The following is a 15,016-nucleotide window of genomic DNA, read 5'->3' as shown; positions in this document are numbered from 1 at the left end:
ATTCACCAAGCCACCTTGGCCTCCAGGGCTAGAGAATTAGCAAGATGAAATGTTTCTTAACCTGCTTCACTTTTCAAATTATTATTTATTGTTCCCACTAGGAGGGGGTGGGGAATGCAAGAAGCGGCTTTGGAGCACACTAAAAATCCAAAGCTGAGCGGGTGCTGAGGGATACCGAAGGGTTCAGGAGTACTTCCTGAGGTAGAAAGAAAACCACCATCCCACAGAGCTGCAGCTGCGCGTCAGAAACAGGAAATACGCATCATTTTAAATAGGGCTGCAAATCCGCCGAGGATGAGGTCAGGGAAGTATTCACAGAAACAATAATATGGAGAGCTTGGTGGTACTTGTGACAACTGTATCACTTCAGTGGTGGGAACAGAAAAGAAAAAAATAAATAAATAAAACGAGGCAGTGGGAGAAATGAGTGGGCGACGAGGCTGTGAGGATTTCTCGTGAGAACATTTCCTATGAATTGGATCTGAGGAATAAAGTGACATTTGGAGGAAGACATAGGCTCTGTCTCAATTAAGGCTCCAGAAGAGAATATCATGGATTAGACCGTTTCAACCGCAGACTTTATTTCTCACAGTTTTAAAGGCTGGTCTTTCGAGAGCAGTACACCCGTAGATCTGGTGTCCGGAAGGGCGTGCGCCCTGGGTTGTAGACAGCGGCTCCCTCATTGTGTACTCGCAGAGTTGAGAGAGAGGTCGTCATTTCTTTCCATTCTTATGAGGACATTATTCCATCATGATGGTTCGTGTTCATGAACTAATTGCCTCCCGAGCATCCAGCTCCTAATGCTGTAACCCAGGGTTTGGGTTACAGCTCATAACTTGATCAATGGTGAATCTCATTAACATAAGCAAAACTGAATCATGCTTGTGCACTGATGGAAAAATTCAATAAACCAAAAGCAACCGATGCACAATAGCAGGGTAGCAGATTATTTGTCTTCATAAGGCTACTAATAATCAACTATTCAAATAAAGCAGGAAGGGTAGAGAATACGGTTTGTTTGGTAATTTCAGGGATGAAACGAATAGGAATCTAGTAATTTTTAACTCAAATGTCTAGAAGAACTTCTGCCTTCTGTTAATACTAAGTGCAGATGACAAAATAAGGTTGGCACATTGCTTACAGGTGGCCCTAGGAAAGCCTCTTCCTATATGGGAAGGGGAAAGTGTTGTCTCCTTCTCTCGCTACCTTCCTCTTCCTCTCTCTCTCTCTCTCTCTCTCTCTCACACACACACACACACACACACACACACCACCACCACCACCACCACCACCACCACCACCATGAGACAATGTATGTTTTCTTTAAGAGTTTTACATTTTTGCCATATGGTTTTAAAGATACCCATTCTGATGGAAGATAATGATTGAGAGACAGTAGTAACATTGTCTCAATAAATTCCTAACTAGCAAGTTCAGGTGGAAACATTATGGTACCTGAGGATTTCCTGGAAATTTCCTGTTCTCCTAACCAGCATGGCTGCTAAACCCTCAGCTCTAAAGAAGGGTGTATCCTGCCTCCCGGTGAAGCCTTCAAACAGAAGAGTGAAGCACTGTGCCCCACAAGTCTGTGAGGTCATTTGTGACAAATTCACCACTGTTCCCTGGTCATGAAGTGCCAGCTCTGGTGGCTAAAGAGAATCCTGGGGAGCACCCTGCTCCAAATGTCAGGCTGTTCATTTTCTCTGTGAATAGAAGCAAGGAACTCTTACTCGAGTTTTCCAGATGCTAGAGGTTCCCACTGTCCCTTGGGAAAATGTACCCAGCATTTGGCTGTCATTCATGGGCTTGCTCTGGAGTATGTGTCCTCATGGGTAACTAGATACTCATGTTACCATTGCTTTTCCTTAGAAACGCTGGCCATCTCATCATAATTACAGGCTTCCAGCAAAGGAATGGGTAGCGAAGAAGAGGAAGAAGAAGGGACCCAGAGCTTTGTCAAGACTACTGAGAACCACGCTAAACATATGTGTAAGTCCAGGTATGGAAAACCCTGAGTTTACCATCCTTAAGATGATATTTGAAGAATGTCTCCAAGAATAAGATTTTTTTTTTTTAGTAAGGGATTTAAAATGCTGTTTGTTTTTAAAGGAAGTTTTAGCCAGTCTGGCTGCACAGATAACCTCCCCTCCCTAAATCACTGCCTGGCTGTTTTGTTAAGTCCACAGCCCTACAGACTGAAACAAAAGTTGAAAAGTATCCTCATCCATCTTAATGGGGTGTTAATGACTGCAGGGGCTGGCTGTGACCATTTAAATGTGAGCACTATTAATCAACCACAGAAAACAGCAGCACCAGGCTTGAGCCCTGATACATAATTGCAAGGGACAGTTGGGTCCAATGCTGTATTGGAATGAAGACTTTTTTTGAGGGTGGGGTGGGGGATGGCAAAGCGCTGCCCTAAGTCAGCCTGGTAGATATAAAGCTGACCCTAGAACAACTGCCTTCTAACCTTCTACTGAGACTTCAGGAGCTGTTTCTCTGATGAACTTGCAGTCGGTCAGTCCTGCATTCGGGAAATAACTGACCAGTTACTGGTAGGCAGTTGCTCACCCAATTGTATGTCCTTAAGAGGGCTTTGAACAGATCCTTTGATTCGGAACATTGTCCCTCTCCCTCTCTGTCTCTCTCTAATTTTCATTGCACTCCCTCTCTTCCCCCCCCTCTCTCTCTCTGTGCGTGTGTGTGTATGTGTGTGTGTGCTTCTTTCTCTCCTCCCTGAAAGTGCTTTAAGGATACGTAATTCAAGGTCTAAAGTGATTAGCTATTTCTACAACATGTCTGTTGCTGCTTGCCCTGCTTTCATACTGTTTCTCTTAGCATTTAGGGGAGGAGGGTTGGTAGGAGATTCATGGCTCTTTTTTTGACAGAGTTGGCAATATTTCCAGAAAACTACATGAAAGATCCAAAGGATCACACCCTTCTGTAGTTCTGCTGGGTAGGCTAACAGGAAGTAGAGACATCAACTGTCCTGCAGCAAAGCGGACATCGCCCTGTTAGCTGACAGAAACACCAGCAACCCTGGCTGGGCTTCCAGAGAGGACCGCACAGTTCAGCACACTGCCAGCTGTCTCATTCACACATTGCCTGCAGTTTGAGATTAGCAGTCAAGGGGCGGTTCATTCCTGTGACTTAAGACTGGGCCAGAGTGCAAGCTCTGTCTTTGGGGGGGGGGTACAGAGATATGGTAGGCAAGGGGTTCCTCCTAGTGCAGTGTCTGCCTATGACGTCCGTTATGCTTTCCCGACAATAACGGCGGCTGGGGACAATGACCCCGCCTGGCCTGATCTGACCCTGCTTCACTTCCAAAATACAAGTTTGGAGGCTATTTCTCCCCACCGCAGTGCACGCTGGGTTTTACTTTCTGACAGGAGCAGCCAGGCTGCCTTTGCTTTCACCACATCTTAAATTCACCCCTTGCATGTTGCCTGGGGCAGAAGGCACTTGGAAAGTTCACAAAGGAAAGAAAATACTTCAGTGGCTTCTGAATTTAAATAAAATCCTTGTCTAAGGGTTAGGTCTTTTCCTTCCCTCACTTCCCCAGTGGGGAGGGGCAGGAAAGCTGTGGATTTTAATAAGGCCGACACTCTGGGTTTGGAAAAGGTCGTGACCACAGATGCCTGATGAAGTATTTACCTTCTTTCAGCATAGCGTTTGAATTTCAAAACATGATATTTAAAGCAATCATTCTACACTACCTAACATCAAATGAGTAGGTTTTAAGGCCTCCAATGCCCAGTGCTGTCCAATAGTGGTTATGTTGTCATTGAGGCCTAAGGCAAGGTCTGCAATGTAGTGGAGATACCATCAGTCCCTTCTACAGGTCCTTGGTGGGTCGGGAGATGCAGAAGACAGCCCCTCCTAGCTGGATCAGACTAAATCATTGTAGACACAAATACAGCCTGAACATTGCTATTTATCTTCGGTTGTCCACTGTGAAAATTTGAAATGGTATGTGTACACACACACACACACACACACACACACACACACACACACACACGAGCAAGGCACCCACCCGCCCATGAGCATGTACACACACGAGCACGCGCACACACACATCACTTTGGTTTAGTAGTGAGCCTTTCCCTTGTTATTAGGATCTGAAAAATACTCAGATTTAACATTCTTTTTACTCTGGGCTAATTGGAATGAGAGAGAGAGAGAGAGAGAGAGAGAGAGAGAGAGAGAGAGAGAGAGAGAGAGAGAGAGAGAGAGAGAGCATGATTCCTCCAAGGCTGTAGGTATTGTGAAGTCAGCTGTTTTGGAGGGAAGAACTGGAGAATTGACTGATTTCTGTTTTCCACCCGAAGCTTCAGAGTCAAGTATTACTTGGCCTTGATTCTGCCTCTGCAAGCGCCTTACTGTGTGGTCTTGGCTCCATGTCATCTTTTTGTCTCAGTTTCCCTAACGGTATACAGGGGGTGATTATACCACTTCACTCTGTAGATTGTAGCCTGAACGAGAAATAAATGATTACAAAGTACTTACATCTATAAGAGAACACAGGAACTTAGCGTGCTATAGACTTGCTTCTTTACAGGATGTGGTAAAGTAAAAGTGAGGCTTAATGGGCAAATTGAAATTCCGAGATGAAAGGGTCTGGAGAAGTTCAAAGTCATTTTATTATTATTAATAATAAGTGTTGTTCTCTTCGCTCATTCTGGTCATCTAATCAACTTACATTCCTTGGATTAAAGGGAATGTTCTCTCTCCATCCAAATAAATTTTATCTGTAGCATTCTGACATTCCTTATCCTGTTTTATGAGCACAGAGCTTTGAGTGACTATAAATATCTCTCTTCTTCATAAGTGCTCTTTCTGTTTCTGTCACTGTCTCTCGTGTCTCTCCCTCTACCCCCTCCCTCTTCTCTCCCAGTTTTATCTCCTGGTTTGCTTTCCTGAACTTGTGAAAATGTTAATTCATATTCTCCTCCTCTGTGTGACCCAAAACCTTTTTGCTTGAGGACCCTTACTGTGGTAGCTTCAAAGAAAATGACCCCCAAGGGAGTGGCCTTATTAGGAGGCGTGGCCTTGTTAGAGGAAGTGTGTCACTGTGGGGGCGGGCTTTGAGATCGCTTTTGCTCAAGTTTCCCTGGGTGTCAGTCAACTTCCTGCTGCCTTCTGGTCAGGACGTAGGACTCAGTTCGGTACTACATTTGCCTCATGCTGCCATACTCTCCGCCACGATGATAATGGACTGAAACTGCAAGCACGCCACCCCAATTAAATGCTCTCTTTATAAGAGATGCTGTGGTCATGGTGTTTCTTCACAGCAACAGAAGCCCTAACTAAGATACCCATCGTTCAAATCCACCAAAGTCCCCGGGTATGATCATGGGCAGTGCCTGTGTGCATTTATGCTTGCATATGTATGCGAAAGCCAGAGGCCAACCTTGTTTTCTCAGACAAGGTATCTCATAGGTATGGAACTTGCCAAGTAGGCTAGCCTGGCTGTCCAGTAAGCCCCAGGCTCCATCTCCATAGCTCTGGGATTGCAAGGTGTATGCACTAGCATATACTGCCACAACTGGGAATTGAACTCAAGTCTACTTGCTTGCAAAGAAAGTGCTTTACCATTCCAGGCATCTCCTTAGCCCTTCACAGAAGTTCTCGGCACATTCACTTTGTCCTTATAGGAGGTTCTGAATTCATCTCCCTGCAAAGTCTCAAGTTGTGTCTCTTCTTTTCACTAAGATGTCTCATGTCAGAATAATAAGTGGGAGCAGGAACCATATTACTTTAAAATGGTTTACTCAGAGATGTAGAGTGAAGTGCAGGCATTTCTCAGGTGAAAGGAAGTTGCTCTCAATGACAAATGTGATCTAACCCGGCTGAGGGGAGAGGAAGGTGCAGAGTCAGCATGACTCATGCAAAGCTAGTATGAGGGAGGGTTTGTATGTGTGTTAGAATTCTAACCACTTTAGTTTTGGTGAAAGCCATTTTGAATGGATATGGGATATTTTTATAATGTTACTGAATAGTGTCTGCTAAGAAATCCTTTGATGCTTTTATTCAAAATATTACTACAACATTTATTTCTTTTGTCTTTGTGCTTTAAGACAGAGTCTGGCTATATTATCATACTGACCTATAAAAGAACACCCTCCTGCCCCTGTCTCCTGAGCACCCAGGCAGAAACCCCACAAAAATCAGTACATTTGCCCTACTATGTTGAGCAATAAGGACTTTTCTTTATCACACCAAACTGTGTTGGGATTGGGGATAAAATAAAAATATATTTGTCAGGAGTGAAACAGTGATCCTCTAGTTAGCTAGATTAAATGATGATGGGACAATAACAATATCACAGGACAGTGATAGTGCTTCAGTGGAGCGAGTGTAGGCTGACATGGTGCATAGGTCCACAGGAAGTAGATGTCACCGAGGGTAGGAACCAGTACAAAGATTGATGAGGAGAGAGCATGCTAAGGCCTTCTAACTCAAACTAGGGGATGGTTATAAGGAGGCATACATATCAAATCAGCATTTAAATCCCTGACCAGAGCAGAGGGCGCTGTGGAACAATCCTTCTGTACACTGCGAAGAGGTATGCTCTCATTGCTAATGAAAAGCTGATTGGTTGATAGCTAGGCAGGATTTTTTTTGGCAGAGAGAATGCTGGGAAGAGGAAGGGTGGAGCCTGAGGGTTCACCAGGGGGACATACAGGAAAGGAGAAAGCCATGAGCCTTGGGTCAGCACATAGATGAATAGAAATGGGTTAATTTAAGCTGGAAGGGCTAATAAGACTGAACTATCAGCCAAGCATTTATAATTAATAAGAAGTTTCTATGTAGTTATTTGGGAACTGACTAGCAAGAAAGAAAGGTCTATCTGCAAGAGGGTCACTAGATAACTCTGATAAAATCATAGCAATATATAGATTGTCCATGAAATTCTACAGAGTTTTAGTAGTGAGTTGTATAATTTTTCTATTAGTTGCTCAAAACTCAAAGTCTAGAGAATGAACTAAAATGATTAGCCCATTATGTGTACTACCAAGGGTAATGGAGTTTAGGGAATTCTCCTCAAAAAATGATAGGTAATTATATAGGCATGTGAGTACTTTAAGAGGATTGAAATCTCAAACAAAATGCATGTTTGTCCTTTGCTGCATTGTAAAGCTCTTGGAAACACAAGCAGATGAGGCCAAAGGAAGCTGAGCTCAAGAGCTTAAGTGGGTCTGTGTGTTTGCTATGACTGAGTCCCAGTTCACCTTCTGAAGCATTTGAGGGGGTGGAGGCCTTCCTCACTGCCCCTTATAAAAGAAATGCTATGAGGGTATTAGCTGATAGAATCAGAAATCTGGAAAGAAAACAGTTTGCCACTGACCGGACTGGTCTAATGGAGCTGTGTTCATTTTTACAAACTGGAGGTTTACAGTCCCAGTAATGACTGTCCAAAATTCCAAATCTTTATTTTCCTTTTATTGTGATGTGTGAATGTAGTTGCCATCCTATGAGTGTGTTTCACTCCAGGCTTTACATGCCTGCTTTGAGCTTCCAACCCTTCCCAAGATTTCTGAAGTGTCCGTTGTCATTCTTGGTTTATATGAAGCAAAGTTGGAAAGCTGAATCTCAAGAAGGATCAGCAACTCTTTCGTGGTTATCCAGCTTAGTTCAAAACCCGTGAGTTCAGAGCATGCCCTCTTTCCACTGTTGCTGACACTAAGCTGTTCCCACGTAAAAATCAGCTATAAATTCATGGTCCTGCCTATGATGTCAGAATGTAGTGCTTACCAGGGTGCTTTAAGAGAATTTACTTACTTTTATTGTTATTGTTACTTTTATTTGTTTATATATTATTTATCAATTTATTCACATGTGTGTGTGTGTGTGTGTGTATGTGTGTGTGGTGTAATGGTGTGTGTGTGTGTGTGGTATAATGGGGTGTATGTGTGTGTGCGTGTGTGCGTGCGTGAGTGCGTGTGTGCATGCATGCGTGTGTGTGTGTGTGTGTGTGTGTGTGTGTGTGGTGTAATGGTGGTACAATTTCTCATAAATTTGTTTTACCATGTATGTCCTGGGGATGGAACTCAGGTCAGAGGAGTCTTGTCTTCACCCACTGAGCCATCTCCCTGGCCCTTTCTATGATACCTGCTATTTAATTATCCTTACATAAATCTGGAGGTTATTTTGACAGAAGATTCAGAGCAGATTTGTACCTTGTGTGATGTATTGGTACATTTTGAAGCTATTCTGTAGGCGGAGATTCAGACACAAAGAAAAGTTAAAGCCATGTGTGAAAAACCCTTCACCCTTCTCCTTGCTGACTCGGCTTCCCGCAGCCTGTTGTACTGAACAGAGGCTGCCAGAACCCATGTGTGCATGGAGATATCAGTCCTTAGAGCAGAAGTTGGCAACACTTGAAGAGTAGAAACGGCTGCAGATGTTGAGGGCTGGGGAGTTCAAAAGCAGCCCCGATATGTGGAATCCCACATTTGAGACTCTTTTTCTTTTGGTGGGGAAACTAATAGCCCTCCAGCTTTGAGATAAAATATTGTGCTCCTTTCAGTGGGAAATATAAAGGAGGCCTTGCCTTCTCTGTTTAGGTGGAGGCAGCCCTACCCTTTGTGTTCATCAACCTTGTGCTTCAGCCTTGGCCATAGGTTCACACTTCCTCACTAAAACTGGCACTGGTTGAAAGGAAAGATTGTGTCCAAGATGAGATCTGGCTGAAGAGAAGAGTGGGTACCAACATGGATCCTGTCTCTCATCTCCAGCTCTCAACACTTCATCAGACACAAGCCATTTCTGTGGTTTCTGGTTTGTCCATTATTTTTTTTAAAGACTTGACCTTAAACAAACAAATCAAATCAATTGTACACAAATCATTGTTAAGATAATTTCCCAAGCATAAAAACATCAATAAAATCTATTTTCCACCTTTACCCTCATGATATCTTCTCTTCCCCTCCAAGAAGAATTCGTGATCCCAAATCAATTGAATAAAACTTTGGTACTGTTGTACCTTCCAGAACATTCATTTGTTCCAAAAGAAGAACCTTTTCTATTAATTAGCTACAGGCTGTGTGTGTGTGTGTGTGTGTGTGTGTGTGTGTGTTTCAGATTTAGCAACCAGACCCACCTGTCATCCCTATGTTAATATGTTACCCACACCTCCCACTCATTGGTTTTTCTTTTGAGCTTCAGTCTCCCATTTCTCAATTTCTCACTTATGCTCCACTGTTCAAATGACCCAATGAATAATTCCTATTGTCTCTCATCTCAATCACCTTTTGTCCAGCAATGAAACTGGATCCTGTGACTTGGCCTCTGAACAAGCTTTAGAGCTCTCTGTGCTAGGGCAGGATGAGAATGCTGGGGTAAGAAGGCTAGAGGCAAGAGTACCTTTTCTGGCTCAGCAACTTGAGGCTTATACAGCGTGTTTGACTTTCCATCTTCTGGGAAAGATTAGTCATGGATGTCCATCACTCACTGAAAATGTTGCTAATGAGGATCCACTGCTTACCTGCCTAGATCTAGATGCTGTGGATAACCACAATGAGAGAACATACATAGTCTCTACCTTTATGGCCTCAACTGTCAATAACTTAATAACTAATCCTACAAATGACATGTTTATCTGTCAGTATGAGTGAGGTGAGGGGCAAGTATAGAGTCTTATGGGAACAAAGCAAGGTATTGACCTGGTGAGACCAGAGAAGGGGGTACATTAGGAGAGGAATGATGGGAGATGCGATTCTGTAAATATGTTTCTCGTATTGGTTAATGAATAAAGCACTGTTGGCCAATAGGAGACAAGGAGGAGAAAGGAAGTAGTAGGGAGGAGATCCAAGATGGAGGATGGAGAGAGCAGAATGCCAGCCCTTCTCTCCAGTAAGATAAGACCATGTGGAAATACTTAGATTAATAGTAATGTGTTAATATTTAAGACAGAGATAGCAAATAAGAAACTAGTAACTGGCCAACAGCATTATATCTAATACAGAGTCTCTGTGTGTTATTTGGGGCTGGTGCAGCTGTGGGACCTGACCCGCAGGGAAAAACTACTCGTAACAGAGGAATGAATGGGGTGCTGAGGAAAAGCACAGGAACTAAGCTGGGGAGAGGAGAGATATAAACACTCTAAGAATACATAGCAGAGGTAAATCCCAAAACAGACAGTATCACAGTACAGGGCAAGTAAGGAATGAAGCCCACTGAGTTAGTGGTTCTCAATCTTCCTAATGCTGCAATACTTTCATACAGTTCCTTATATTGTGGTGACTTTTCCAACCATAAAATTATTTTTGTTGCTACTTCATAACTATAATGTAAAATATCTGTGCTTTCTGATAGTTTTAAGGCAACCCTTGTGAAAGGATTGTTCCACCTCAAAGAGGCCTTGGCCTACAAGTTGAGGACTCAGACTAAGAGAAAACACACTATGGCAGCCGAAAAGACCAGAGGTAGTGAAACCTTACAGAGTTTGAGTTGCGTCGTGCATACAATGAGTGAGTCTGAGAACAACGGCAGCAGGCAGCATGTGACTGCTCTCTGAGAGGTCTCTTCTTCCGCCCTGAGGAATGGAGAGGAAGGAACAGACACACAGGATCCCAGGAAAGATGAGAGAGAACAGCTTCAAAGAAGGCAACAGGAAGGATAGATGGAGAGAGTAAGGCACTCTCCAAGGATCTTGCTGCTTTCTGACCTTCTACTATCCCAGTTACAAAGACCTCTGTACTGGTTTTCATCTCAACGTGAGCATATTGTTTATTACACTTTGTCTTTGTTATTAATTGCTTCATCATTTCCTCTCTGTGTTGATACTGGTTTTACTGTTATTTTGATGTCTTGCTTATGTTTTTGAATGTTTGAAAAAGTAACTTGCTTTTTATGCTATTAAGCTCTCACATAGCTCAGGCTAACCTCAAGCTCACTGTGTAGCCAATGATAACTTGAACCCTGATCTTCTGATAACCTCCTAAATTCTGGAATTACATATGTGTACCACCATACTGGGATTTTCATATTTTGATCTTCTGAATACCTACCTCTGCATATAATGGGTATATATGAGTATTCAAGTGGGGTTCATAATTTTTTAATCTAACCTGTATTTTAGGCTACATTAGGTAAAGTTTTCTGTGTATCACTGAAAAAAAAAGGGGGGGAATGGGAGGTTTGCCATGGGAGGAATTAGAAAAAAGAAAGTCTTTGAAGATTACAGTTGGAGTTACATGCATCCCTGTGTTGTGTACTTTCTCTGGCTCTCTGCCCAGGACATCCTCTCACACACTTTTCTGGTTCTTTCAAGTGCTGTGTGATGGTAGGGGGAATGTCTGGACTGGTAGGCTCCTTGGCTCCCACAGAAGAACCTGGTTAAAGGTTTAGTCTTTTGTAGGTAATCACTATTTCTCAGGGCTCATAATGGTTAGAGTTCCTGCCTGGTGCTCCATCACTTTGGCCCATTCCGTCAGAAGCTGAGGGGATCCATTCTCTGTGGTGTTTTGTGGGGTGTAATTCTTGGGGTGTCAGCCCTATTTTTTTTTTCGGTGTTCAGTTGAACCACTTGTTTGAATGGCCAGTTTCTCTGAAAGTTCAGAGTCCCATGCCCAGCTCTATTTCCAGGCATCTGCTTTTTTTAGGTTTATTGATTCTCTTTCATTCACCTAGAGACTTGTAGGCATCATCCCCAGGTTGTGGAATTTCAAAATAGTTCATTGGAGATGCTTTTTACTTTCCTACATCTGTGTTGTCAAAGAACAGATATGGTTGGGGAAGAGAGATGGTGAGGGAGGAGGTTAGAGGGTAGGAGGGAGGGAGGGAGAGAGTGGGAAAGAGAGAACACGAAATGAAGTTTAGTTTTCCTTAGAGTCTCCTCGGGTATCTCCACCACAGTCCCTTTATAGGGTGCTGGAATAGATGATAATGTGCTAAAAGCAGTCTCTGTTAAGATCTGGGAAGTCCTCTTTGTCTTCAATTATAATCGTTAAGATTCTTAACCCCCTAGACACATTTAAAGCTGAAACTTAATCCTCTGTCGGGATCACTCTTCAATCATATTTATTTTCTGGTGAGAGTAATATTTTTCTTTGGCAGATAGTTTTTCAAACTAGAATGACAAAACACTAGCACTGGAAGTAAGTTCAGAGATAATTTAAAATTCTTATCCATACTTATTCTATTGTTGAGAAACCTAAGCACCCTGGTGAGTCATACATATTGGCCGGAGTCATTTAGTGTCGATGACTGGAACCTTTGTGTTCAAGGCCATAGTCTTTACTTCATGACCCTCTAATTCTCTGCTGGAAGTCACACACCAGGATAAAGACAGTATGTGCTCACAGGTCATTGCATCATTTATTCTGTCAATCATTCACCAAATATTAATTAAACACCCACATAAGGAAAGCATTGTGCTGGTGCATGACTAGTTTGCATAAACAGTTTGATTGAGATGCAAACTAGACACTAATTTCTGGTAACCACTTATAATTTTTAAGCTCTTAGGAACTGAAGAAAAACAAAACCAGGAAAACAGAATTAGTTCTATGATTAAAAAAATAATCAACACTTTTGGTAAGGGGCACAGTGAATGCTATCTATTAATTATGGTAACTTGCACATATCTTGAGTTTATGTAAATGTTTTGCTGTGAAAAGAGGCAGGCTAGTAGGTTAGGTTTTTGTTTTTTGTTTTTTTTTTCCTGTGTGTGTTAAATAATTAGAATTAATTAGAATAACTATGTGTTGGACAGAAAGTTTAAGGAGCTTAGATTCAGAAATGAATTGCCTGGATGTTAATTTTCTCTAAACAGTGTATCAGATTGCTCATTTGTTTTACAGTTATCTTATTTTTATAGCTTGCAAAGGCAGTCACTCAGGTGCTGTCAGAAATGGATTTGAACTTCATAGGAGAGAGAGAGGGAGGTAGGATCCCTTACCAGTCTCTTCATTACTTATTATCCCTTGGGTTTGGCTTTCAGTAGTCATGTCTAAGTAGCAAGCTTCTGAGACAATAACCCAGTTTGGCAGCCATCACAAAAGTAAGAGAGTCTGTGCCAAAACCATAAGCCAGGGTCAAAAGAATCTTCATCCATCTGGACATAAGAATCATTATGGGATGTTGAAATGGCCCTGTGTCAAAAGTCAGAGCGCTGACTGGCACCAGCACTTTATCAACACTGACCCCCAGGTTGCTGCTTAGCCTATGGATGCTCTTCCCTTACCTATAAAACACAGATGAACACCTGCTCTGCCCACAGCACAGTGTTCTCGTGATCAAATGCGATCAATGCAAAGGCTTTGAGTCATGAAGAGCCCTGGAAAATGAAGGCAGTTTCTTCCAAACACCCAAAACTTCCTCCAGTAACAAGTACTTATTCAAACAAATTGCCATGTTCCCCCTGTATGTTGGGAATCTGTATTTTTATTTTGTTGAAAGTACTTTCTTTGAAACTGGCAGGAGATGGGCTCAATGATGGTGGGAAGTAACCCAATTCTCTTATCCCTTCAAGATACCAGGCACAGGACTGAATTATATTACAGAACCTCACCTTGATCGACCTGTTGGACCAGCAGTCCTAGCATCCCCATCAGAGACATCCTTTTCCCATGGAGTCATGGGAATACTATACAGTCAACCAACGCGCATTTTCAAAGTCTTATCTGTAACATTGTGAGGTGCTGACCAATGCCAATCCATATTACTTTTTATCTTGTTGGTATTGAATGTTCTGTTCTGTCATGTCAGAACAAAGTAAAGTGTCTTTTGCAATGTCTATTCTCTTGGCACTTGTTGAGTTGGCACCACGCCAGGCACTGGCACTAGATGTCTGTGTGATTGGGGAAGCAAAGGTCATAGAATAATCATGGGTCATTGTGGTCAAGTTCTACATTTTCATAGTTAAAACTGCCATGTTTCTTTATTCTTCATGCTTCCTTTACTGGGAAGCATTAGGAATCTGGTGTCCTAGAACACACAGATCAAAGATAGTGGATAGCCTATTACAATGACCACTTTGGGGTATACTTTCACCTTTTTTAATTTTTTTCATTCCTTGAGAATTCTGTATACTGTGTTTTGGTCATATCTGCCCTTTCCATAACGTCTCCCAGATCTACCCTTGATTTCCTGCCCAACCAACTTTGTGTGCTCTTTTATTTTTCCTATCACCAACTATGAAGTACAATTTGTACTGCCCATATGTTGTTGGATATGTGGCCTTCCACTGATTGACTTAACAGGGAAAATGCTCCTAAACAAAACCTCATCCTCTTCCCCAGAAGCTGTCAATTGCCAGAAGATCCTCAGTTAGAGTGGGACTTCATGTCTACCTCCCCTCTTCATTCTGAGAATTGGTCTGGCTTGAACTTGCATGGCACTGGCCCATGCTGTCACAACTGCTGTGACCTCATAGATGTGGCTGCCTTGCTGTGTTTGCAGGTCACTCTTTGCTTAGGTTCATTCACCCACTGCCTCTGGCTCTCTCTGCCCTCTCTTCTGCAATGATTCCTAAGTCTTGGGATGAGGGACTGTGATAGAGATATCTCATTTAAGGGTGAGGATTCCATAGTCTCTATTCTTTGTGACTTTTCATGAGTATTTTGACTTGTGGAAGTAATAAAGTGAGAAAGGAATATGGGTCATCTAATAGAAGGTAGGAGTTATTTATTTTAGTCCATTTATTTGTCAACTATTAAATTGATTGAGGTACAATGAAAAACCCTGTATAGTATCAAGAGAGAGATTGACAGAAAGAAAGGAAGGAAGAAAGAGTGGAAGAAAGAGTTATAAAGTCTTAGTATGTCATAGATGAGTAACTAGCTGCAAAATCCTCTTTCATTGTCTTATTTCATGACGTCTACATGTCTAAGATTTCTGGAAAATTAACCTTTATAGGAACTATGTTATAACTAATGAAGTAACTGGGTGAAAAACAGATCAGAAAGATCCTCTCTGGCTCAATTCCCTAAGACATCACCAAGTTGTTGATGTCTTAGAGGACAAAGCTAAAAGCAGGTGAAGCATTCACTTGTCCTGAAGGTCTTGT

The sequence above is a fragment of the Phodopus roborovskii genome, unplaced genomic scaffold (assembly GCF_943737965.1).
Source record: "Phodopus roborovskii unplaced genomic scaffold, PHOROB, whole genome shotgun sequence".
In the NCBI taxonomy this organism is placed as follows: domain Eukaryota; kingdom Metazoa; phylum Chordata; class Mammalia; order Rodentia; family Cricetidae; genus Phodopus; species Phodopus roborovskii.
The sequence above is the reverse complement of the archived record's forward strand: the minus strand, read 5'-3'. Positions refer to the sequence as shown.